This window comes from Leucopleurus acutus, assembly GCF_964270905.1.
Source record: "Leucopleurus acutus genome assembly, chromosome: 3".
Classification (NCBI taxonomy): domain Eukaryota; kingdom Metazoa; phylum Chordata; class Mammalia; order Artiodactyla; family Delphinidae; genus Leucopleurus; species Leucopleurus acutus.
The window spans coordinates 126,511,320-126,537,296 of record NC_139145.1 but is presented as its reverse complement, the minus strand read 5'-3'; the positions used below and the strand labels follow the sequence as shown (position 1 = coordinate 126,537,296).

The following is a 25,977-nucleotide window of genomic DNA, read 5'->3' as shown; positions in this document are numbered from 1 at the left end:
TGTTGTGTTATGTCCATGGTGTTTTCTTTGTAAGTCAGTAGAACTAGGCAGGGTCCATGGTTTTTTCCTTGCAAGAGGATAAAAGTATGTGGGATGGAGCTACCACAAGTTGGCAGAACGAGTTCTGTGAAGCTCCTTATAGCCAAATCACCATAAACTTGTGGTAGTGTTTTATGTCTTTTCTAATCTTTGATGTATTTTTATTAAGGAAAAATGTGGGATTAGAAATGAATATTTTGATCTATGTTGGGATTATTTGAATTCAGATGCAGTATATGGTGTTACTGAGCAATGGGAACAATAATTTCTCAGACACTTTGATACTTCTAGCCCATGGTCTATTGTGAAAGAATGCATTGCCTCTGAGAAAATGTATTATGAGAACAGAACAAGAGAGCACCAGGAAGAAATAGTGACAGTAGCAGCATTTTATTTCTTCTAGGTGACAAACTAGTGGCAAGGCTACACAACTTATGCACCTACCTATCTAATTTAGAAATAAGATTTTAAGATTTAGAAAATACTGGGAAGTACGTTATGCAATGCAGTGTGCTTTTGTCACTTTCATCATTCTCAGGAATGAGAAAGAATCCAATAAGCACTTTTACACTTTCAGGTCTTGGTCTTTACCTTAGCTGCATAGTTGTCATGAATCAGATCAGGCATAGATTTAGATCAGTGCTAAAAAGGAACATGTATCAGAGCTCAGAGTATTATAGTTTAATGATCAGTTACTTAGATTCATAGGGGAAACATTTTCATTACATTTTTCCAGAAAATTATTTGATAATGTAAATATATATTCTTTTTTATAGTAGCAGTGTACAAGCCTTCTGCTCACATCACTCACCAACCACTTTTCTTATTTGTTTATTAAATACTCATTTATCCTTTCATTTAATTATATGATTTAAATTAACCAAGTTGATTGTGGGTTTATAGTGTAGATTCTGTTATAAATAATGTACTTGATACTAATTTTTATTATAACAACTTGCCTAAATTCTGCACTTTGTAGTGGTTAACTACCTTCTTGTCCTTTTGTATAACATAGTGCATGCTTTAAAAAACAGATCTCCTTACTTAAGAATTTAGTTCCCTTCATTTATATATTTCTTTAAAAATGTTTATTAAATTCCGGCTGAATGCTAACCATTTACCAGATACCATAAAGCAAAGATGAATAAAAAACAATCCTTCCCTTCAAGGAATCCTAGTGGAAAAATGCACGAATATAATGAAATATGATTTTTAAAATGAAGGAATATGCAAAATATCAGGTGACTACAAATATTAGACTGTCTCATTTTGACTGAGGGACTAGGAAAGCCTCCCCAAAGGAGGTGATGCTTTTAGCTGACTCTTGAATTAGAAGTAGGAGTTTATCAGGATGTGTGTGCCAGCAAGAAGGAGCAAAGGGGTGAGATATTTCGGGATATTAGTAGAGATGGGGCACAGTTTTGTGTAATTTAATTTTAAATGAAGAACTAAATAATCTTCAGTATATTAACAACATAACACCAATAATAATAACTAAAATATGATGAATGTTTGACTTAAAACCTGAAACTTTAAAAAACATACATTGTCCTTGATTTGTTTTTGATAATCTATTTTTTTTGGTAAACCATTGAAGAGGTCAACCTCCAAGCTTTGGGTTTGACAACTAATATGTCACAAACTGAGTGTGTTGACGGCATTCTAAATGTCACTTTTTGCCTCTCAAAAAGTCCTACAGGGGAGTCAGGCTCCACTAGAAAGACTTCAGAGTTAAAAGCAGCCAACCAAATGAAATACTTTCAAAGTCAAGTACTTTGGTAGAGTCCAAATAGATGGGTAATTGTAAGCTAAAGATTGTAATACCTACAGTTCCACCTGGTTCCTTACATTTGACTCTTTGAGCTGTTATGGATCTAAAGTATTGTGCTAAGTCAGACTTTATAACCCAAAAGGGAATTCTTTGAGAATGGAAGACGCTAGAGAAAGAAATTTTACCTTAGACCTCTGGTGGGGTTGGATTTTGTTAGAATGCCATTTTTCATAACGTTTTTCAAGGGTTTTTAATGTCATTCTATCTAATATTTAATTGTAATTTTCTGCAAAGACTTTAAGGTTGCTGATTTTTAAAAATATGAGTTTAACACAATAGTTATGTTGCATTCTGGCATCTTGACCTTTTAAAAACATGTCATTTCATTATGTTTCAGATATGTAAGTGCTGTGCTCTTTTATAGCTTTTGCCCAGAGGAGAACTCATAATGAAGACAAGAGTCAGGTAGAGCTCATACCCTCTGAATCTCTGACATCCTCATTTTTAGGTAAACTATATCTGTCAACAGAGGGGAGGCTTTCTAGTTCCTGGAACTTTATCAAATCATGCATGCTGTTGAATAGAGTCAAGGCAAAAATAAACCACTTAGGGTACAGGAAAAGAGAAATCAGATCTGGTTCAAGTTTCATCCCTTTCCTATAACTTCCCGAAATGTCTCTTGACAGATGCACTTCACACCAATCTCCTCCATCTTTGACCCACCTCAGGCCTGTATTATCTGCGTGATATATTTTGGCACTTAATCATACACTCACTGTCTTGTAACATAAATGTGTATATCTTGTGTCTCTAATTAGGCCATATGCTTTTAGTGGGAAAGGACTCTGCCTCTACTTCTTGGTATTCTCTTTGACCCTTAATATGATTTTCAGCATATAATATATAGTCTATACATTTTTATTTGATAAAGCTTAGTTGAGTTAGCTTATCGTCTTTAAGAATGTATGAGAGCAGAAGAACCATGAAAGTATCACTAACCAGGGAATGCTGATAAGTTGTCATGCTAGTGAACCAACTGGATTCCCTGTCTAACCCCTACCACTCCTTACTCCCTCCTCTCAGTAGAGCTGCACACTGCACTTTATTTATTTACTTACCTTACTGTGTAACTCAGGGACACACTCTGAGGTAGAAGGAGTGTCTTATTTTCCTTCAGACAGCTCAAAAGTGGTGAAAAGTATTTTATATAACATTACCAGTTGTTCAGGTTGTATGAGGCAATGCTGGTAATAATGAAAATTATGGCCAAAGTGTCAAAAGTATAAAGTGTACCTATAAGTCCTACGGCAGAAAAGAAGACAGGCTTAAATTGGAAATGGGAGTAAAGAGGATTGGTCTGTGGTTAGACAGGGAAAATGGGGAAGATGTAGGGGAGGAGGTCTGGATGGAGTATTTAGACTTGACAATGGGAAAATCCAGGTTAAATCTGGCATAAGTTCATCCACTTGCAGAGCTCAGGGGAAAAGCATCTCAAGTAGCTAGAGCTGTTTTAACTCTTTGAATATTCCCTCTAAGGCAGCAGACCCAGAGAACACTAAACACAGGTGGGCATGACTAGCTTTATTTATTTATTTATTTTTATTGTTATTATTTTTAATAGATCTCTATTGGGCTATAATTGCTTCACAATACTGTGTTAGTTTCTGTTGTACACCAAAGTGAATCAGCCATATGCCTACATATGTCCCCATATCCCCTCCCTCTTGAGCCCCCCTCCCACCCTCCCTATCCCACCCTCCCTATCCCACCCCTCTAGGGCATCGCAAAGCACCGAGCTGATCTCCCTGTGCTATGCTGCTACTTCCCACTAGCTAACTGTTTTACATTCGGTAGTGTATATATGTCGATGCTACTTTCACTTTGCCCCAGCTTCCCCCTCTCACCCTGTGTCCTCAAGTCCATTCTCTACATCTGCATCTTTATTCCTGTCCTGCCACTAGGTTCATCAGAACCATCCCTCCCTTTAGATTCCATATATATGTGTTAGCATACGGTATTTGTTTTTTTCTTTCTCACTTACTTCACTCTGTATGACAGACTCTAGGTCCATCCATTTCACTACAAATACCTCAATTTCATTTCTTTTTATGGGTGAGTAATATTCCATTGTATATATGTGCCACATCTTTATCTATTCGTCTGTCGACAGACATTTAGGTTGGTTCCATGTCCTGGCTATTGTAAATAGAGCTGCAATGAACATTATGGTACATGTCTATTTTTGAATTATGGTTTTCTCAGGGTATATGCCCAGTAGTGGGATTGCTGGGTCATATGGTATTTCTAGTTTTAGTTTTTTAAGGAACCTCCATACTGTTGTCCATAGTGGTTGTATCAATTTGCATTCCCACCAACACTGCAGGAGGGTTCCCTTTTCACCACACCTTTAAATTACAAATGGATTAAAGACCTAAATGTAAGACCAGACACTATAAAACTCTTAGAGGAAAACAGAGGAAAAACACTCTTTTACATAAACCACAGCAAGATCTTTTTTGACCCACCTCCTAGAGTAATGGAAATAAAAACAAAAATAAACAAATGGGATTTCCTTAACTTAAAAGCTTTTGCACAGCAAAGGAAACCATAAACAAGACAAAAAGAAAACCCTCAGAATGGGAGAAAATATTTGCAAATGAAATAACAAAGGATTAATCTCTAAAATATACAAACAACTCTTGGAGCTCAATATCAAAAGAACAAACAATCCAATTAAAAAATGGGCAGAAGACCTAAATAAACATTTCACCAAGGAAGACATACACATGGTCAAGAGGCACATGAAAAGATGCTCAACCTCGCTAATTATTAGAGAAATGCAAATCAAAACTACAATGAGGTATCTCCTCACACCGGTCAAAATGGCCATTATGAAAAAATCTAGAGGCATGACTAGATTTACATCTCTGCATGTTGGTAGCTGAGGCTAACTGTTATAACAGATAGATCCCAATGTGTACAGTGTCAAACCAAAAGAGATTTATTTCTTGCTAAGAGCACTGGGTGTTTGCCTAGGTTGGCATGGTGGCCTTCTTGCATGTAGCTCTCCAAAGACTTGGTTGATGGAGGCTTTGCCATCTTTAATATGTAGCTTCCATGGTCTCTGCAGGGGTGGGAGGGTCATCTCTATTTCAACTAGCCATAAAAGGGAAAAAGGCAGTGAGGAACAAATGTGGATGTTTTTAGGGGCCAGGTCTTGAAGTGGCAAATATTTCCATTGGTATTTATTCCAGTGTCTAGAACTCAGTAATATGGTTATACCTAACTAGTAGGCGTTTAAGGAGCTAGAGAATTCATGCAAGGTGACGGGGAGGGGTACCTCCTTTGGGAAAGAAAAGATGAGAACCCTGGAAACTTCCCAGTTTTTCTCTGCTTGGCATACCTGTAACACTGTGTGTGTTGGTGTGTGTGTGTGTAATTATGTCAGGTACAACTATACGTAGATGCATCTTATGAATGTCTCTGGGCCTGAGACACATGAACTATGCCAAAGTGCTTTTTCATGATTTAAAAGGACTGTTGTTTATTTGACTTAGTCAATTTTCTTTACTATTAAAAATAACCTTTGTGTCCAGAGTTTCATTAACTGAGATATCTTTTTTTTTTTTTTTTAATTTATTTGGTTGCACCAGGTCTTAGTTGCGGCACGCATGTGGGATCTAGTTCCCCAGCCAGGGATCGAACCCAGGCCCCCTGCATTGGGAGCATGGAGTCTTAACCACTGTGCCACCAGGGAAGTCCCATAACTGAGATATCTTTGTATATGGCAGCATCTTATTAGCACAGCATACACTTGGTGCCTTTGATAATATTTTTATTTTTTTAAATCAGAAAATGCTCATTAAAATGTATCCAAGGTGAGATTTTTTGGTATTTCAGTGAAGAGTTATATAGAACATGAATAATTTAGTGCTGAACTAATTTTGCATTACATGATCTATAAAATATAAAAGGCTTCTAGTGCTTTTCTGAAACTTTAATGGATTTCTACATTTCAATAATTTTTTACTTTGTTGTATGCAAGCACAATTACCAAAAATTACTCCACTGGAATAGCTGTAGGCAATAGCATTAACATAATCTGCTAATGAATTAGTCTATAATGTTCTGAGGTGCCCTTTCTTTGTTTAAATGCTTTCCTAACCTTATAAGGGAATCACTAAAATGATTTTGACCCAAGTCCATTACAAATGTTTGTATAACTTCATTTGGCAACAATTTATAAAATATCAAAAATTTGATAGGAACTGTGTTAACAATGGAGAAATGAAACTATAAGCCACATTGTAGGTGCTAAAAAATATTTGTTGACAAATGAATGGAAATATACATAGATTCTATCACCTCTCTTTTGACCTAACTTATCACTTATTACCTGAATAATCGATCACTTATTCAATCACCTGAATATCGAGGCTTTGTTCCTGATTAGTACAGGCACAACTGTCAAACTTGTGGAGCAGTAATCCCATTAAAGGCTGTGCAGAGACTGGTTTAATTGCTAACAGTCAGTTCTGAAGATGAAGATGTCCTTAAATCAATAGAAAAAATAAATTAATTGAGCATTTACTTTGTATGAGCCAATTCAATTAAATAATTCATTTTGATTCAATCAAGTAAGCACATATTGATTGTTCTCCATGGAAAGGCACTAACACTGGTTTGGGGAATATTTATATAGAATTGAATGAAGAAATACATCTATAATTTAGTGAGCTTTTGGTCCTGTAAAATATCATGATTGTGAAAACTCATCAGTCTGATTGATATGTGTCATCTCTGGAGGGAAGCTCCTTGATTGGCACCTGAAACCGCTAGTTTTAATGCTTCCTGTGGCCTGGAAATGACCTGTCAAGACATAATGGCTGTTTTATGTTTCCTATTCTAGTCATTCATGATTTAAAAACATGATCATACTCAGTTAGAGATGCATGTTTTGTCAGATACACACATGCACACACTCCTTTTAGCCCCTGTTTAGCATGTACCTTGAACTCTCCCTTCTGAACTGGCTGTGGTAGTTGAGAAGGGAGGTTGGAATAACTGAGATTCAGAAGAACAATGGATATTGAGATCCCAGGATCCCAACATCTTGGGATCCCAGGTTCCATTAGGAAAAGAGTCAGGATGTCTGCAAACAATTGAAAGTGTATGTTAGGAGGGATGACAATAAAGAGAAGTCTCTTGGTGTATAACTTCCTTTTTTCCAGCCTTCCAGTCTTTGCAGAGCCATCTTTCCCAGTGCTCTTGGGCTGACCTTTTGCCCATGCAGAAGTCCCACACAGTTAGGTACTCTCTAGCAAACGCTTCAACACTGCAGAACTTACTCTTCCTATCAGGTATTTCAGAAAATGACTACCTCTGCTCAACCTGCAGGATATACTAGAGGTCTGTTACTTGCAGGCTCAGTTCCACTTAATTTCAAAACCATTGAGAACAAAATGTTATAGAGTATCATGGACTTTTTTCCCCATCAGACTGTGGTCTGGAATATCCAAAAAATGCCTAGTGAAACTGGAGGGAGGGAGGGAAGCCTAGCAACTGATAAGCTTGGATCTACAATCTCCATTTCCACTCATGTGATGGACACACTGCCAAAGCCACGGCAACTAGTTTCTAGTCTGGGTCCTAATGGGTCTTGAGCCTGTCCTTAGAACTCAGTATGTAGGAATAGAGCCCCAACTCCTTTCCTCTCACAGTAAGCCTCTCCCTGAATTGAGCTGGGTTTCTGGTCCCCACCTGACTTGACCACTTCTGTTATTGAGAAGTCTATGTCCCCATTTGATGCCCAAAACATTATTCTACCATTTGTGTATCAATATCCAGCTTAGTCTTTTCTTGTACTATCTGGGACTTTATAATTTGTACTAGGGCACTCTCTGCCCAGTGATTTCATCCTTAGCCTCAATCTTACACCAGTCTCTGCTTTTTCTTATCTCCCTGACAGGATACTCCAGCATGCCATGTGCCCAGGGTTGCTTCATCTCTGATGGTTTACAAGATCTACCTTTCCTTCAACACACACCCTTACCCAGTTCTTGAGGGTAGATATAAGGCAAAGGCTTTAGGAAAAGTAGTTTGTTGGCATGCTGAACACATAGGAGAACCAAGGGTAAGTTATCTATTCTCAGAGTCCTATTGGCTTTTTAAAATATACTTTAGAGGTTTAGATTATGTAGTTTTGAACATATTAGCAAATCTAAATCTGCTTCCTGAGAAGAGCTTTGTCTTACTTGTTGACATTTTGACTCATGTAGCTTGTTTCCTTCCAGAGATAGAATGCCTTCTCTTTGGGCAAGAAGTCAAGTTAGATTCTTCACTTCTTTTTTAATTAATAGACTTTATATTTTAGAGCAATTTTAGACTTACAGAAAAATTGATCTGAAATTACAGAGAGTTACCACATACTCTCTCCTTCCCCAGTTTCTCCTATTATTAACATCCTGCATTAGTGTGGTACATTTGTTACAATTGATGATTATTATTGATATGTACAGTGTTATTAACATAGTTTAATAACATAGTATTAAACTATGTTAATAGTTTGTAAACTAAAGTCCATAGTTTACAATAGGGTTCACGCTTTGTGTTATACAGCTAGATAGATTTTGACAAATGCATAATGTAGTGTATCTAACATTACATTATCATACAGAATAGTTTCACTGCCCTGAAAATCTCCTGTGTTCCACCTATTCATCCCTCCTGCCCTTCCCCCAAGCCCCTGGGCACCACTGATCTTTAAACTGTCTCCATAGATCTGCATTTTCCAGTATGTCATAAAGTTGGGATAATTCAGTATGTAGCCTCTAAAGATTGTCATCTTTCACTTAGTGATATGCATTTAATGATCTAATTAATGTCTTTTTGTGATTTGATAGCTCATTTCTTTTCATTGCTGAATAATATTCCATTGTATTAATGTATACAGTTTATCCGTTTACTTACTGAAGGACATCTTGCTTTCTTCCAAGTTTTGGCTGTTATAAATAGAGTTGCTGTAAACATCTGGGTGTAGGTTTTTGTGTAGATATGTTTTCAACTCATTTGAGTAAATACCAAGGAGAGTGATTGCAATATCATATGGTAAGAGTATGTTTAGTTTTGTAAGAAACTGCCCAACTGTCTTCCAAATGGGCTGTATCATTTTATATTCACAAGCAATAAACGAGAGTTCCTGGTGCTCCGCAGCCTCACCAGAATTTGATGTTGTCAGTATTTTGGATTTTAACCAAATCCAAACGTGGATTGGCATTCATGTTGTAGTTTTAATTTGCATTTCCCTAATGACTTATGATATTGAACATCTTTTCATATGCTTGTTGGCCATTGGTACATATTCTTTGGTGAGATGTCTGTTCATATCTTTTGTCCATTTCTTAGATTAGGTTCTTTGTTTCTGTATGGTTGAATTTTAAGAGTTCTTTTCATATTTTAGGATCCTTTATCAAATATGTATCTTACAATATTTTTCTCCCAGTCTGTTACTTGTCTTTTAATTCTTTTAACAGTGCCTTTCACAGAGTAGAAGTTTTTTTTAGTTCCTGTGTTGTTGAGATATAATTGATATATAGCACTGTATAAGTTTAGGGTGTACAGCAAAATGATTTGACTTACACTATCCTGAAGCTATTACTACAATAACTTTAGTGACCATCATTCATATAGATATCAAATTAAAAAAATAGAAAAAAGTTTTTTTCCTTGTGATGTGAACTTTTAGGATTTACTCTCTTAGCAAATTTCACATGTAATTGAAATATAATCAATTATCTTTATCATGTTGTACATTAGATCCCTAGTACTTACTTATCTTATAACTGGAAGTTTTTTTCTTTTGACCACCTTCATCCAATTTCCCCTACCCCCACCCTCTGCCTCTGGTAACCACAGATCTGATCTCCTTTTCTATGAGTTCTTTGTTTATTTGTTTGTTTTTGAAGTATAACTGACTTACAACACTATGTTGGCTCCTGGCACACAACATAGTGATTCAATATTTCTATACATTTCAAAATAATCACTGTGTTAAGTCTAGTTACCATCTGTCACCATACAAATATATTATATTACTATTGACTATATTCCCTACATTGTACCTTGACACATTTATTTTGTAATCAAAAGTTTGTACCTCTTAATCTCCCTTAGATATTTCTCTCCTCCCCTCACCCTCTCCCCTCTGACAACCACCGTTTGTTCTCTGTATCTATGATTCTATTTTGTTATATTTGTCCATTTGGTTTTTTTTTAGATTCCACATATAAGTGAAATCATATAATATTTGTCTTTGCCTTACTTATTTCACTCAGCACAATACACTCTAGGTCCATCCATGTTTTTGCAAATGGTAATAATTATCTTTTTATGGCTGAGTAATATTAAAATTCTCTCTCTATACGTAGAATACATATAGTAATATTATATATATATATATATAAAATATTGAATTGCTGGGTTATATGGTAGATCTATTTTTAATTTTTTGAGGTACCTCTGTACTGTTTTCCATAGTGGCTGCACCAATTTACATTCCCACCAACAGTGCATGAGTGTTCCCTTTCTCCACATCCTTGTCAACACTTGTAATTTGTTGTCTTTTTGTTAATGGCCATTCTGATAGGTATGAGGTGATATCTCACTGTGGTTTTGATTTGCATTTTCCTGATGATTAGTGTTACTGAGCATCTTTTCATGTGCCTGTTGGCCATTGTATGTCTTCTTTGGAAAAACGTCTATTATGGTCCTCTGACCATTTTTTAATCATGTTGTTTCTTTGTTTGGTGTTGAATTGTATACGTTCTTTGTATATTTTGAATATTAACCCCTTATTGGGTATATTATTTGCCAATATCTTCTCTATTCAGTAGGTGGTCTTTTCATTTTGTTGATAGTTTCCTTCACTGTGCAAAAGGTTTTTAACTTGATTTAGTTCCATTTATTTATTTTTGCTTTTGTTTCCCTTGCCTGAGGAGACATATCCAAACAAATATTATTAAGAACAATGTTAAAGAGTGTACTGCCTGTTTCCTTTTAAAACTTTTATGGTTTCAGGTCTTATATTTAAGTGTTTAATCCATTTTGAATTTATTTTTGTGCATGGTATGAGAGAGTAGTCCAGTTTGATTCTTTGCATGTAGCTGTCCAATTTTCTTGATATCACTTATTGGAGAGGCTGTCTTTTCCCCATTGTATATTCTTGCCTCCTTTGTTGTAGATTAATTGCCCATATAAGTATGACTTTATTTCAGGGTTTTCTATTCTGTTCCATTGACCTATGTGCATATTTTTGTACTGGTTCTGATTAATGTAGCTTTGTAGTATAGTCTGAAGTCAGGGAGCCTGATTCTTCCAATTTTGTTTTTCTTTCTCAAAATTGCTTTGGCTATTCAGGGTCTTTTGTGTTTCCATGCAAACTTTAGAATTATTTGTTCTAGTTCTGTGAAAAATGCCATTGTTATTTTGAGAAGAGTTGAATTGTGTCTGTAGATTACCTTGGGTAATATGGTAATTTTAACAATATTAATTCTTCCAACCTAAAAGCATGGTATATCTTTTCATTTGTTTGCGCCATCTTCAATTTTTTTTTTTGTCATAAAGTTTTCTGAGTATAGATCTTTGCCCTCCTTAGTTAGATTTGTTTCTAAGTATTTTATTCTTTTTGCTGCAATTATAAATGTGATTATTTTCTTAATTTCTCTTTCTGATTGTTTGTTCTTAGTATATAGAAACACAAAGAATTTCTATATATTAACTTTGTATCCTGCAACTTTACAAAATTCATTGATGAGTTCTAGTTGTTTTTTGGTGGTGTCTTTAGGATTTTCTATGTACAGTACCATGTCATCTGCAAAAAATGACAGTTTACTTCTTCCTTTCTAATTTGAATGCTTTTTATTTCTTTTTCTTGTGTGATTTCTGCATCTAGGATTTCCAATACTATGTTGGATAAAAGTGGAGGGAGTGGGCATCCTTGTCTTGTTCCTGATCTTAGAGGAAATAATGTCAACTTTTTACCATTGAGTATGATGTTAGCTGTGGGCTTGTCATACATGGCCTTTATTATGTTAGGTACGTTCCCTCTGTACCCAATTTTTCGAGAGTTTTTATCATGAATGGATGTCGAATTTTGTCAAAATCCTTTTCTGCATCTATTGCAATGATTGTATGGTTTTTATTCTTCAGTTTGTTAATATGGTGTATCATATTGATTGATTTGTGAATGTTGAAAAATCCTTGCATCCCTGGGATAAATTCCACTTGATCATGGTGTATGATCCTTTTAATGTACTGTTGGAATTGATTTGCTAATATGTTGTTTAGGATTTTTGCATCTATGTTCTTCAGCGATATTGGCCTGAAATTTTCTTTTTTTATGATGTCTTTGTCTGATTTTAGTCTCAGGGTGATGCTGGCCTCATAGAATGAGTTCAGAAGTATTCCTTCCTCTGCAATTTTTTGGGATAGTTTGAGAAGGATAAGTTTTAACTCTTCTTTAAATGTTTGGTAGGATTCACCTTTGAAGTCGTCTGGTCCTGGACTTTCGCTGCTTGGGAGTTTTAAAATTATTGATTTAATTTCATTACTGGTAATTGGTCTGTCCATATTTTCTATTCATTCCTGATTCAGTCTTGGGAGATTGTTCATTTCTAGGAATGAGTCCACTTCTTCTAGGTTGTTCATTTTATTAGTGTATAATTATTCATAGTGATATTTTCTGACCCTTTGTATATCTGTGCTGTTAGTTGTTACTTTTCCTTTTTCATTTCTGATTTTATTCATAAGAACCCTCTCTCTTGATGAGTCTGGCTAATGGTTTATTGACTTTATCTTTTCAAAGAACCAGCTTTAGTTTCATTGATCATTTCTATTTTTTAGGTGTAAGTTTAGTTTGTTTATTTAAGATTTTTCTTTTTTACTCAGCTATGCTTGTATCACTTTAAACTTCCCTCTTAAAACAGATTTTGCAGTGTCCCATAGATGTAGTTTTTTTCTTTTTAACATCTTTATTGGAGTATAATTGCTTTACAATGGTGTGTTGGTTTATGCTTTATAACAAAGTGAATCAGGTATACATATACATATATCCCCATATCTCTTCCCTCTTGCATCTCCCTCCCACCCTCTTATCCCACCCATTTAGGTGGACACAAAGCACCGAGCTGATCTCCCTGTGCAATGTGGCTGCTTCCCACTAGCTTTCTATTTTACATTTGGTAGTGTATATATGTCCATGCCACTCTCTCACTTTGTCCCAGCTTCCCCTTGCCCCTCCCCATGTCCTCAAGTCCATTCTCTACGTCTACGTCTTTATTCCTGTCCTGTCCCAATGTTCATCAGAACCTTTTTTTTTAAGATTCTGTATATATTTGTTAGCATATGATATTTGTTTTTCTCTTTCTGACTTACTTCGCTCTGTATGATGGACTCTAGGTCCATCCACCTCACGACAAATAACTCAATTTCATTTTTTTTAAGGCTGAGTAATATTCCATTGTATATATGCACCACATTCTCTTCATCCATTCATCTGTTGATGGACACTTACATTGCTTCCATGTCCTGGCTATTGTAAATAGAGCTGCAATGGACATTGTGGTACATGACTCTTTTTGAATTATGGTTTTCTCAGGGTATATGCCCAGTAGTGGGATTGCTGGGTCATATGGTAGTTCTATTTTTAGTTTTATAAGGAAGCTCCATACTGTTGTCCATAGTGGCTGTATCAATTTACATTCCCACCAACAGTGCAAGAGTGTTTCCTTTTCTCCACACCCTCTCCAGCATTTATTCTTTGTAGACTTTTTCATGATGGCCATTCTGAGTGGTGTCACATGATACCTCATTGTAGTTTGATTTGCATTTCTCTAATGATTAGTGATGTTGAGCATCTTTTCATGTGTTTGTTGGCAATCAGTATATCTTCTTTGGAGAAATGTCTATTTAGGTCTTCTGCCCATTTTTGGATTGGGTTGTTTGTTTATTTTTTGTTGTTGTTGTTTTGTATTCCTTTTATTTCTTTTTATTCTCTGTTTGCCATGACTAGGACTTCCAAAACTATGTTGAATAATAGTGGCCAGAGTGGACATCCTTGTCTTGTTCCTGATCTTAGTGGAAATGCTTTCAGTTTTTAACCATTGAGAATAATATTTGCTGCGGGTTTGTCGTATATGGCCTTTATTATATTGAGGTAGGTTCCCTCTATGCCCACTTTCTAGAGAGTTTTTATCATAAATGGGTGTTGAATTTTGTCAAAAGCTTTTTCTGCATCTATTGAGATGATGATATGGTTTTTATTCTTCAATTTGTTAATATGGTGTATCACATTGATTAATTTGCGTATATTGAAGAATCCTTACATCCTTGGGATAAATTCCACTTGATCTTGGTGTATGATCCTTTTAATGTGTTGTTGGATTCTGTTTGCTAGTATTTTGTTGAGGATTTTTGCGTCTATATTCATCAGTGATATTGGTCTGTAGTTGTTTTTTTTTTTTTTTTTGTAGTATCTTTGTCTGGTTTGGTATCCGGGTGATGGTGGCCTCATAGAATGAGTTTGGGAGTGTTCCTTCCTCTGCAATTTTTTGGAAGAGTTTGAGAAGGATGGGTGTTATCTCTTCTCTATATGTTGATAAAATTCACCTGTGAAGCCATCTGGTCCTGGACTTTTGTTTGTTGGAAGATTTTTAATCACAGTTTCAATTTCATTACTTGTGATTGGTCTGTTCATATTTTCTATTTCTTCCTGGTTCAGTCTTGGAAGTTTATACCTTTCTAAGTATTTGTCCATTTCTTCCAGGTTGTCCATTTTATTGGCATATAGTTGCTTGTAGTAATCTCTCATGATCCTTTGTATTTCTGCAGTGTCAGTTGTTACTTATTGTTTATTTCTAATTCTATTGATTTGAGTCTTCTCCCTTTTTTTCTTCATGAGTCTGGCTAATTCTTTATCAATTTTGTTTATCTTCTCAAAGAACCAGCTTTTAGTTTTAGTGATCTTTGCTATTGTTTCCTTCATTTCTTTTTCATTTATTTCTGATCTGATCTTCATGATTTCTTTCCTTCTGCTGACTTTGGTGTTTTTTTTTTTTCTTCTTTCTCTAATTGCTTTAGGTGTATGTTTAGGTTCTTTATTTGAGATGTTTCTTGTTTCTTGCGGTAGGATTGTATTGCTTTAAACTTCCCTCTTAGAACTGCTTTTGCTGCATCCCATAGATTTTGGTTCATCATGTTTTCATTGTCATTTGTTTCTAGGTATTTTCTGATTACCTCTTTGATTTCTTCAGTGATCTCTTGGTTATTTAGTATTGTATTGTTTAGCCTGCATGTATTTGTATTATTTACGTATTTTTTCCTGTAATTGATATCTAGTCTCATAGCATTGTGGTCGGAAAAGGTACTTGATATGATTTCAATTTTCTTTTTGAAATTTACCAAGGCTAGATTTGTGACCCAAGATATGATCTATCCTGGAGAATGTTCCATGAGCACTTGAGAATAATGTGTATTCTGTTGTTTTTGGATGGAATGTCCTATAAATATCAATTAAGTCCATCTTGTTTAATGTATCATTTAAAGCTTGTGTTTCCTTATTTATTTTCATTTTGGATGATCTGTCCATGGGTGAAAGTGGGGTGTTAAAGTCCCCTACTATGATTGTGTTACTGTCGATTTCCCCTTTTATGGCTGTTAGCATTTGCGTTATGTATTGAGGTGCTCCTATGTTGGGTGCATAAATATTTACAATTGTTATATCTTCTTCTTGGATTTATCCCTTGATCATTATGTAGTATCCTTCTTTGTCTCTTGTAATAGTCTTTATTTTAAAGTCTATTTTGTCTGATATGAGAATTGCTACTCCAGCTTTCTTTTGGTTTCAATTTGCATGGAATATATTTTTCTGTCCCCTCACTTTCAGTCTGTATGTGTCCCTAGGTCTGAAGTGGGTCTCTTGTAGATAGCATGTATATGGGTCTTGGTTTTGTTTCCATTCAGCCAGTCTATGTCTTTTGGTTGGAGCATTTAATCCATTTACATTTAAGGTAGTTATTGATATATATGTTCCTATTACCATTTTCTTAATTGTTTTGGGTTTGTTATTGTAGCTCTTTTCCTTCTGTTGTGTTTCCTGCCTAGAAAAGTTCCTTTAGCATTTGTTGTAAAGGTGGTTTGGTAGTGCTGAATTCTCTTAACTTTTGCTTGTCTGTAAAGGTTTTAATTTCTCTGTCGAATCTGAATGAGATCCTTGCTGGGTAGAGTAATCTTGGTTGTAGATTCTTGCCTTTCATCACTTTAAATATGTCCTGTGACTCCCTTCTGGCTTGCAGAGTTTCTGCTGAAAGATCAGCTGTTAACCTTATTGGATTCCCTTGTATGTTATTTGTTGTTTTTCCCTTGCTGCTTTTAATATTTTTTCTTTGTATTTAATTTTTGATAGTTTGATTAATATGTGTCTTGGCGTGTTTCTCCTGGATTTATCTCTGCACTTCCTGGACTTGATTGAGTATTTCCTTTCACATATTAAGGTAGTTTTCAACTATAATCTCTTCAAATATTTTCTCAGTTCCTTTCTTTTTCTCTTCTTCTGGGAACACTATAGTTCGAATATTGGTGCATTTAGAGTTGTTCCAGAAGTCTCTGAGACTGTCCTCAATTCTTTTCATTCTTTATTCTTTATTCTGCTCTGTGGTAGTTATTTCCACTATTTTATCTTCCAGGTCACTTCTCTGTTCTTCTTCCTCAGTTATTCTGCTATTGATTCCTTCTAGATTATTTTTAAATCCATTTATTGTGTTGTGCATCCTTGTTTGTTTGCTCTTTAGTTCTTCTAAGTCCTTGTTAAATGTTCCTTGTGTTTTCTCCATTCTATTTCCAGGATTTTGGATCATCTTTACTATCATTACTCTGAATTCTTTTTCATATAGACTGCCTATTTCCTCTTCATTTGTTTGGTCTGATGGGTTTTTACCTTGCCCCTTCATCTCCTGTGTGTTTCTTTGTCTTCTCATTTTAAGTTACTGTGTTTAAGGTCTTCTTTTTGAAGGCTGCAGGCTTGTAGTTCCCGTTGTTGTTGTTGTCTGCCCCCAATGCCTAAGGTTGGTTCAGTGGGTTGTGTAGGCTTCCTTGTGGAGGGGACTGGTCCCTGTGTTCTGGTGGATGAGTTTGGATCTTGTCTTTCTGGTGGGCAGAATCACGTCCAGTGGTGTGTTTTGGTGTGCCTGTGACTTTATTATGATTTTAGCCAAACCTTTCTGCTAATGGGTGTGGTTGTGTTCCTGTCTTGCTAGTTGTTTGGCATAGGGTGTTCAGCACTGTAGCTTGCTCGTCGTTGAGTGGAGTTGGGTCTTAGCAATGAGATGGAGATCTCTGGGAGAGCTTTCACCATTTGATATTACGTGGAGCCAGGAGGTCTCTGGTGGACCAGTGTCCTGAACTCGGCTCTCCCACCTCAGAGGCACAGGCCTGAGCACCAAGACCCCATTAGCCACACCACTGAAAAGAAATGGGAGAAAGAAAGAATGAAAGAAAAAATAAAATACAAGTTATTAAAATAAAAAAGTTATTAAAAATTAAAAAATATTAAAAAGTAATTAAAAAAAGAAAAAAAGAAAGAAAGAAGAGAGCAACCAAACCAAAAAAGAAATCCACCAATCATAACAAGTGCTAAAAACTATACCCCCCCAAAAAAAAAAGTATAAACAGAACGTTAGGGCAAATATAAAAGCAAAGCTATACAGACAAAATTACACAAAGAAGCATACACATACACACTCACAAAAAGAGAAAAAGGAAAAAAATATATATCTATATATAAAAAAATGAAAAGGAAGAGAGCAACCAAATCAGTAAACAAATCTACCAATGATAATAAACTCTAAATACTAAACTAAGATAAACATAAAACCAGAAACAAATTAGATTCAGAAAATAAGCCCCAAGTCTACCATTGCCCCCAAAGTAAACCACCTCAATTTGGGGATGATTCGTTCTCTATTCAGGTATTCCAGAGATGTAGGGTACATCAAGTTGGTTGTGAAGATTTAATCCACTGCTCCTTAGGCTGCTGGGAGAGATTTCCCTTTCTCTTCTTTGTTCACACAGCTCCTGGGGTTCAGCTTTGGATTTGGCCCCACCTCTGCATGTAGCTTGCCTGATGGCATCTGTTCTTTGCTCAGACAGGACAGGGTTAAAGTGGCAGCTGATTAGGGGGCTCTGGCTTACGCAGGCTGGTGGGAGGGAGGGTTATGGGAATGCAGGGCAAGCCTCTGGCGGCAGAGGCTCGTGTGACATTGTAACAACATGAGGCATGCCAGGTGTCCTCCCGGGGAATTTGTCCCTGTTTCTCGGGACCCTGGCAGTGATGGGCTGCACAGGCTGCTAGGAGGGGAGGTGTGGATAGTGACCTGTGCTTGCACACAGGCTTCTTGGTGGCTGCAGCAGCAGCCTTAGTGTTTCATCCCCATCTCTGGTCTCTGGAGCTCGTTTAGGCAGTGCACTGAATCCCCTCTCCAAGCATACCCCGAAACAATGGTCTCTTGCCTCTTAGGCAGTTCCAAACCTTTTCCGGGACTCCCTCTTGGCTAGCTGTGGCGCACTAGCCCCCTTCAGGCTGTGTTCACACAGCCAACCCCAGTCCTCTCCCTGGGATCTGACCTCCGAAGCTGGAGCCTCAGCTCCCAGTCCCCACCTGCCTTGGCAGGTGAGCAAACAAGCCTCTCAGGCTGGTGAGTGCTGGTCAGTACCGATCCTCTGTGCGGGAATCTCTCCACATTGGCTTCTACACCCCTCTTGCTATGCTCTCCTCTGTGGCTCCGAAGCTTCCCCCTGCCCCCACCCACCCCCCCGTCTCCGCCAGTGAAGGGGCTTCATAATGTGTGGAAGCTTTTCCTCCTTCGCAGCTCCCTCCCAGAGGTGCAGGTCCCACCCCTATTCTTTTGTCTTTTCTTTTTTCTTTTGCCCTACCCAGGTACGTGGGGAGTTTCTTGCCTTTTGGGAAGTCTGAGGTCTTCTGCCAGCATTCAGTATGTGTTCTGTAGAAGTTGTTCCACATGTAGATGTATTTGTGGTGTATTTGTTGGGAGGAAGGTGACCTCCATGTCTTATTCCTCCACCATCTTGAAGGTCTCCTCCTGTCCCATAGACTTTGGATCGTTGGGTTTTCCTTTTCTTTTGTCTCCATGTATTTTTTGATTTCTTAAGTAACCCATTGCCTGTTTAGTAGCATATAGTTTAGCCTCCATGTGTTTGTGTCTTTTGCTATTTTTTTTCTTGCAGTTGATATCTATTCTCATAGTGTTGTGGTCAGAAAAGATTCTTGATATGATTTCAATCCTCTTAAATTTATTGATACCTGTTTTGTGGTCTGGCATGTGATCTACACTGGAGAATGTTCCATGTGCACTTGAAACGAATGTGTGTTTTGCTGCTTTGCATGGAATGTTCTCTCTCTATATCTGTTAAGTACAGCTGGTCTAATGTCATTTAAGGCCAGCATTTTCTCGCTGGATCATCTGTCCATTGATGTAAGTGGGGTGTTAAAGTCCTCTACCATTATTGTTTTACTGTCACTTTCTGCCTTTATGTCTGTTAATATTTGTTTTATGTGTTTAGGTGCTCCTTTGTTGGGTGCGTATATATTTACAATTGATATATGTTCTTGGATTGCTCCCCTGATCATTTTATAATGTCTTTCTTTGTCTCTTATTACAGTCTTCATTTTAAAGTCTATTTCGTCTGATATTAAATTGCTATCATGGTTTTCTTTCTATTTCCCGTTTATACTTTTTCCATCCCCTCACTTTCAGTGTGTATGTGTCTTTAGATCTGAAGTGAATCCTCTGTAGGTGGTATACATGTGGACCTTGTTTTTGTATTCATTCAGCCACTCAGTGTCTTTTGATTGGAACATTTGGTTCATTTACATTTAAAGTAATTATTGATAAGTATGTACTTATTTCCATTTTTTTGGTTGTTTTTGCAGTTGTTCTTTTCTTCTTCTTTTACTCTCTACCCCCTTATGATTTGCTGACTATTTTTAGTGTTATATTTGGATTCCTTTCTCTTTTTGCATGTGTATCTATTACAGATTTTTGGTTTGTGTTACCGTTATATACTTGATTAAAGTTGCTGATTTCTTTAGTTTGAAGGTATTTTAACAACCCTGCATTTTTACTCCCCTTCCTGTATATTTAATGTTCTGATATCATATGTTACATTTTTTTGTTTCCTTTAACTACTTATTGTGGCTATAGATGATTTTACTACTTTTGTCTTTTAATTTTCCTAGTAGCTATATAAGGGGTGGATTTTGATTGGGATTCTATTGACTCTATAAATCAAGTTGGGAAGATCTGAAATTCTAAAAATATTGACTTTTTCTATCCATGAACATGGAATATATCTCCACTTGTGTAGATTTTTTTGTTTAATTTCTTTTATCAGTTTTTTGGTTTCCTAATATAGACCTTGTACTTCTTTTTTTACACTTATGCCCAAGTATTATTATTTTTTGGCACTAAGGCAAATGCTTGTACCTTTAATTTCAAATTCCTATTGTTCACTGCTGGCATATAGAAAAGTAACAATGTAGATTCTTCACTTTTTATAACAATATGTTAACTTTATTACCTACACATCTGGTTTCCAAAGTTATGTTGATTTCCTCTCAAACATATAACATCTGTTATTCAGGGACTCAGTAAGAACTAAAATCCAAATTGACTACTAATGAACTTCTTAAAAATCCTATCCAAGTTAAGTTGGGGAGAAATAATGATCCATTTCTAGATTCTCTGCTCTGAGAAGAAAAACTTCTTGTACTTCAAACTCAAAAAAGTTGGTCATAATCCATCTCAATCAATCCCTGTAAATTTGCTTCTTTAACTACACTTCTGAAAGCTACCCACTGGGAACATCATCACTTGGCTGAAGGCCAGGCAATCAGCAATAGCCTCACTATGACTGACTTTTAGAGACACTTCTACTGCTTGAAATGCTTCCACTTTTAGAGACACTTCCATAACTACTAAAGATCAACTAATTCTGAGTCATTCCGAGTTCTGAAAGTCTAACAGTCCCCAAAATCTCTGCTTCCCCAAACCCTGTATAAGATCAGCAACTTGCTTTGATCAGTAATACTGAGCTCTGTTCATACAGATCTCTCTTGCTTACCAGATAATCCATTAAACTTTTTGTTTCAAACGTAAAGTGGTGACCTCTTTTGTTGAGAGCTTTTTTTTCCTGTTATCAATTAAGCTACCTAAAACAGCACCTGTGGGGGCTTCCCTGGTGGTGCAGTGGTTGAGAGTCCGCCTGCTGATTCAGGGGACACAGGTTCGTGCCCCGGTCCGGGAAGATCCCACATGCCGCGGAGCGGCTAGGCTCGTGAGCCATGGCTGCTGAGCCTGTGCGTCCAGAGCCTGTGCTCCACAACGGGAGAGGCCACAACAGTGAGAGGCCTGCGTACGGCAAAAAAATAAAATAAAATAAAATAAAAATAAAACAGCACCTGTGGATTGCATTGTTTTAGAGCCAGGTGGAAACTCTTAATGGAAATATGATTTTACTATTTTCTTGGCAATTTTTTTTTGTTGTAAATTTGTGTAAAACTCAGTTATGTGAATATAGTTTCCATATCTTTTGTAAAACAGCTATTTAATTCATTGCTCAATAGCTAGTTAAATGTTCTTTATATAAAGAAAAATTTTTAAGTTCCTCTTAGAGTTTAATGCTAGGTAAAATTGTGTCTCCTGAGCAAATGATTTCCTCTTTTCTTTGGCTGCCATGAATCTCAACACTACAATTTCTAATCAGTTATAAGACTTAATTTCTCACTTTAAGATTATATTCTTAACCATAAATGATACACGACTTTCATTTATTTTCATGGTTTTATTGTTATAATCCTTATCATAATGGTTTTATTGCATATGACTTTTGCTTAACCTACATTAAAAATCCATGTTTGGGACCAGGTATGGAAAAAAATTTATAATACATTTCTTTTTGAAGAACATTATGATAATACACTAGTATTTGCATACTTCTTGTTCTTTCCAGGCACTTTCACCTTTGATAATAATCCTTCTTTATTTTGTTTCTATGATATCTAGAGTTTGGCAGCAATATTTTAATGAAGTCAGTCAAATGAATTTATAGTTTTACAAATCATTTCTAACATTGATATTCTTTAGAACAAAATTCTGTGTGAAAATATTAATTCTCAGTGTAACTGGTAAAAGTTATACCTCCACAGCAGTTAGTTGGCCAACTGCACAATCACCTTTGAAAGTGCAACAACTTTAATAGCAACATTGTACAAAAATAAAAGGCAACATCTTAACCTTGAAACTTTGGTGCTAACAATGGAAATCAAAATAAACACTTCTAAATGTTTATTTCACTCCTCTATTCAGCAAGGCAACAGGTTAGTTAATGGAAGAATTTGACATCCTGCGTGGAAGAATAGCTTTCAGGACATATATAACAAAAAGCACATCCTAAATATGAGACTGATTTTGAGTCTGATATAAATTTTCCTGTTTCCATTGCAGGTTCCTTACCATTCACAAATCCAACAACTTGCATTAGGGTGCTTGAAACTAATTTGTTTGGCTGGAATTATAGTCATTGCTGTTATTATGTATAGTTTTTATTTTCCTTTTTTTAAAAAATCAATTCTGGGGTTTTCCTGGTGGTGCAGTGGTTAAGAATCCACCTGCCAATGCAGGGGACACGGGTTCGAGTCCTGGGCCTGGAAGATCCCACGTGCCACAGAGCAACTAAGCCCATGCATCACAACTACTGAGCCTGTGCTCTACAGCCCACAAACCACAACTACTGAAGCCCATGTGCCACAACTACTGAAGCCTGTGTGCCTAGACCCCATGCTCCGCAACAAGAGAAGCCACCGCAATAAGAAGCCTGCACACCGCAATGAAGAGTAGCCCTTGCTCACCGCAACTAGAGAAAGCCTGCATGCAACAACGAAGACCCAACATAGCCAAAAATAAATACAGAAATAAATAAATAAATTTATTTTTAAAAAGTATTAAAAAAATCAATTCTATCTATCTGGCTGCGTCAGGTATTAGTTGCGGCCTATGGGATCTTTCATTGTGGTGAGTGGGCTTCTCTCTAGTTGTGGCACATGGGCTCTAGAGTGTGTGGGTTCAGTAGTTGAGGCACACAGGCTTAGTTGCCCTGCGGCATGTGGGATCCTAGGTCCCTGACCAGAGTTCGAACCCATGTGCCCTGCATTGCAAGGCAGATTCTTAACCACTGGACCACCAGGGAAGTGCTTAGTTTTTGTTTTCATATAATAAACACAGGTCTTATAAAGAGATGGAATAAATCATGGTGCCCATGGTAGGGCTTAAAGAGGTGGTGAGAAAGGCTTATTCTACTGTATATTTCTTCCCTTCTTCCCTAGATGCCATCCTGCTTAAAATTCTGTCTTTAGAAGGGTTGCAGGGAGGGGTGCAGTGGAAGAGAGATGTGAACTACCTCTTCCAAATTCTAATGAAATGTAATAAAAGATTAAGCAGAATTGACATCATTAAGATCAATTATTCTTTTTTCCAGGAAATATAGTAGGTACTTCTGGGGGATGAAACACAATAAATTCCTATTTCCTGAGGACATACAGATTACTGGATCTTTTCTGAGGCACAGGATGATAGGGTGAGGAAGGCAATGGCAGGGGATGTTTGAGAATCCTCTAAAATTAGGTACGTGCCGAAACAGCAGTCTTTAGAAGAAACAGCTAGTAAATCTGCTCCAGATTAGTAGTGGACTTAGGTTTGGATGAAAAGGGAGGGTTAGTTCTAGTTCCAACAACCTGAACTTCAGGAAAGGAAGGAAAGGGGCAATCTTTGCCTACTTCCTAAATCTTTCTCAAATGACCTTGTTTTTAAGGAATATAAGGTTTAGCTATTCTAAAGTGCCAACATGGCAACAAATACAATACTAGACAAGAAACCACCTAGTTTTCTAATAAAGAGAGGAAAATTGTTGCAAAAGAAAGTGTTTCTGACTTTCATAAATGTCTCCACCTGTTCCTGAAACCACTGGAATTGAAGTTGGGAGGCATCTGTTTTTGTCTTGTCATCTCTGCTGATTTTCTCAGCTACTCAGGATATCCCCAACATCATTTACATCTCATATACAGAGGTTTTCTTAGGATGAGGCCAAGAGAGGCTCCTTGGGCCTGCTTTGAAGACCCTCACTATGAGCAGCTGGGAAACCACCACTGAAGATGAAGAAATTGGCTCTACCATAACTATTTTTTTAATTCCAAAGTTTTATTTTATTTTATTTTAGTATTTAAAAAAATATCCAACTTATTAGGTTTCCTCATTGAAAGCCAAGGCAAAGCAGGTAATATACTTTTATCCACCCAAGCCTGTCCTTTGGTAATTTCTATTCCTATTTAAAATGACCACTAACGCCACGGAGTCGCGCGGAGACTGAGGCTCGGGTGCACTTAAGATTCGGCTCCACCCATAACCCACCGCCAGGGCTGAGGAAGGCACTGCTGCTGGAGGTGTAATGGACGTTAATCCTGCTCTGCAAGAGGTGCTGAAGACCAACCTCATCCACGATGGCCTAGCACGTGGAATATGCGAAGCTGCCAAAGCCTTAGACAAGCGTCAAGCCCATCTCTGCGTGCTTGCATCCAACTGTGATGAGCCTGTGTATGTCAAGTTGGTGGAGGCCCTTTGTGCTGAGCACCAAATCAACCTGATTAAGGTTGATGACAACAAGAAACTAGGGGGATGGGTAGGCATCTGTAAAACTGACAGAGAGGGAAAACCCGTAAAGTGGTTGGTTGCAGTTGTGTGGTGGTTAAGGGCTGTGGCAAAGAGGCTCAGGCCAAGGATGCCATCGAGGAGTACTTCAAATGCAAGAAATGATCAAATAAAAACACTGGGCTCTTGTTTCTCAAAAAAAAAATTAAAATTAAATAAAATGACCACTGATGTATATTGTAACCTGAATCACATGGGAACTACTTATAGTGATATCCCTACTCACATTCCATAGTTAAATTTACATTTATTGAGGACCTTTAATGAGCCATCTGCTTCATATTAGCACATCAGCAGCAGAAGTACCACTGCCACCAGTATAACAGCTGCCATTTATTTAGAAATAACTATGTGTCAGAACCAAAGCTAAAGACTAATTTCATTTCATCCAACTCTTACATAAACTGTGGCAGGTAACATTATCCTCATTTGATGGAAGAGAAAACTGAAGCAGAAAGAGTCTCAGTAATCTGCACTAGGTCACAGAGATAACAAGTGGCAAGAATTCAATCCTTATGACACTGCAGTTTACAACTAAGGACACTGAGGCCCAGAAAGACCAGAACCAAGGGGACACAGTAAATGGCAAATTGGAAATCAGATCTGTCAGAACCCTCAAAGAACATGTTCTTTCTATTGTATCATATATCTTTCATTCTGTGTTTTGTTTCTCTGCCCTCTCTGAAGTGTAGGAAGAGGAAATAAAATTTGTAAATTAAAAGGTTTTGAAATATTCTGGAAGGTTCCATTTTAGAAGGAACTGCCTGAGTCCACATTTTAGAAGGAACATGTCAGATATGAGTCGCTGGCTTGGCAGTGGTCTCAAGCATATGTTACCTGGTGACCTCAGTGTTGCCAGTTAATCACTGGCATATGAGCCAACACAAAGTTACTTTTTCTTTTTCAATTTTTTTTATTGAAGTATAGTTGATTTACAATGTTGTGTTAGTTTCAGGTGTAAAGAATATATATTCTTTTTCAGATTCTTTTCCATTAAATTTAGGTTATTGCAAGATATTGAATATAGTTCCCTGTGCTATACAGTAAGTCCTTGTTTTTTTTAATCTATTTTATGTGTAGTAGTGTGTATCTCTTAATCCAAAACCCCTTTTGCCCCTTTGGTAACCATAAAATTTTTTTCCTAACATTACTCAGCCATAAAAGAGAATGAAATAATGCCATTCACAAACAACATTGATGGACCTAGAGATCATACTAAGAGAAGTAAATCAGACAGAGAAAGACAAATATCATATGATATCACTTATTTGCGGAACTTATTTATAAAACAAAGTTACTTTTATATAGGACAGAGGCAGCTAACAGTAGCTTGCTTCA

At 36.8% G+C, this 25,977-nt stretch overlaps 1 pseudogene across 1 annotated transcript; it reads left to right on the top strand.

Annotated features, from left to right (window-relative positions):
- Window positions 1-24,349: 24,349 nt before the first annotated feature.
- LOC309959570 (small ribosomal subunit protein eS12-like) lies at window positions 24,350-24,852 on the top strand (annotated as a pseudogene). The gene has a single exon. The product of its transcript is annotated as a small ribosomal subunit protein eS12-like (transcript).
- The last annotated feature ends 1,125 nt before the right edge of the window (window positions 24,853-25,977 follow it).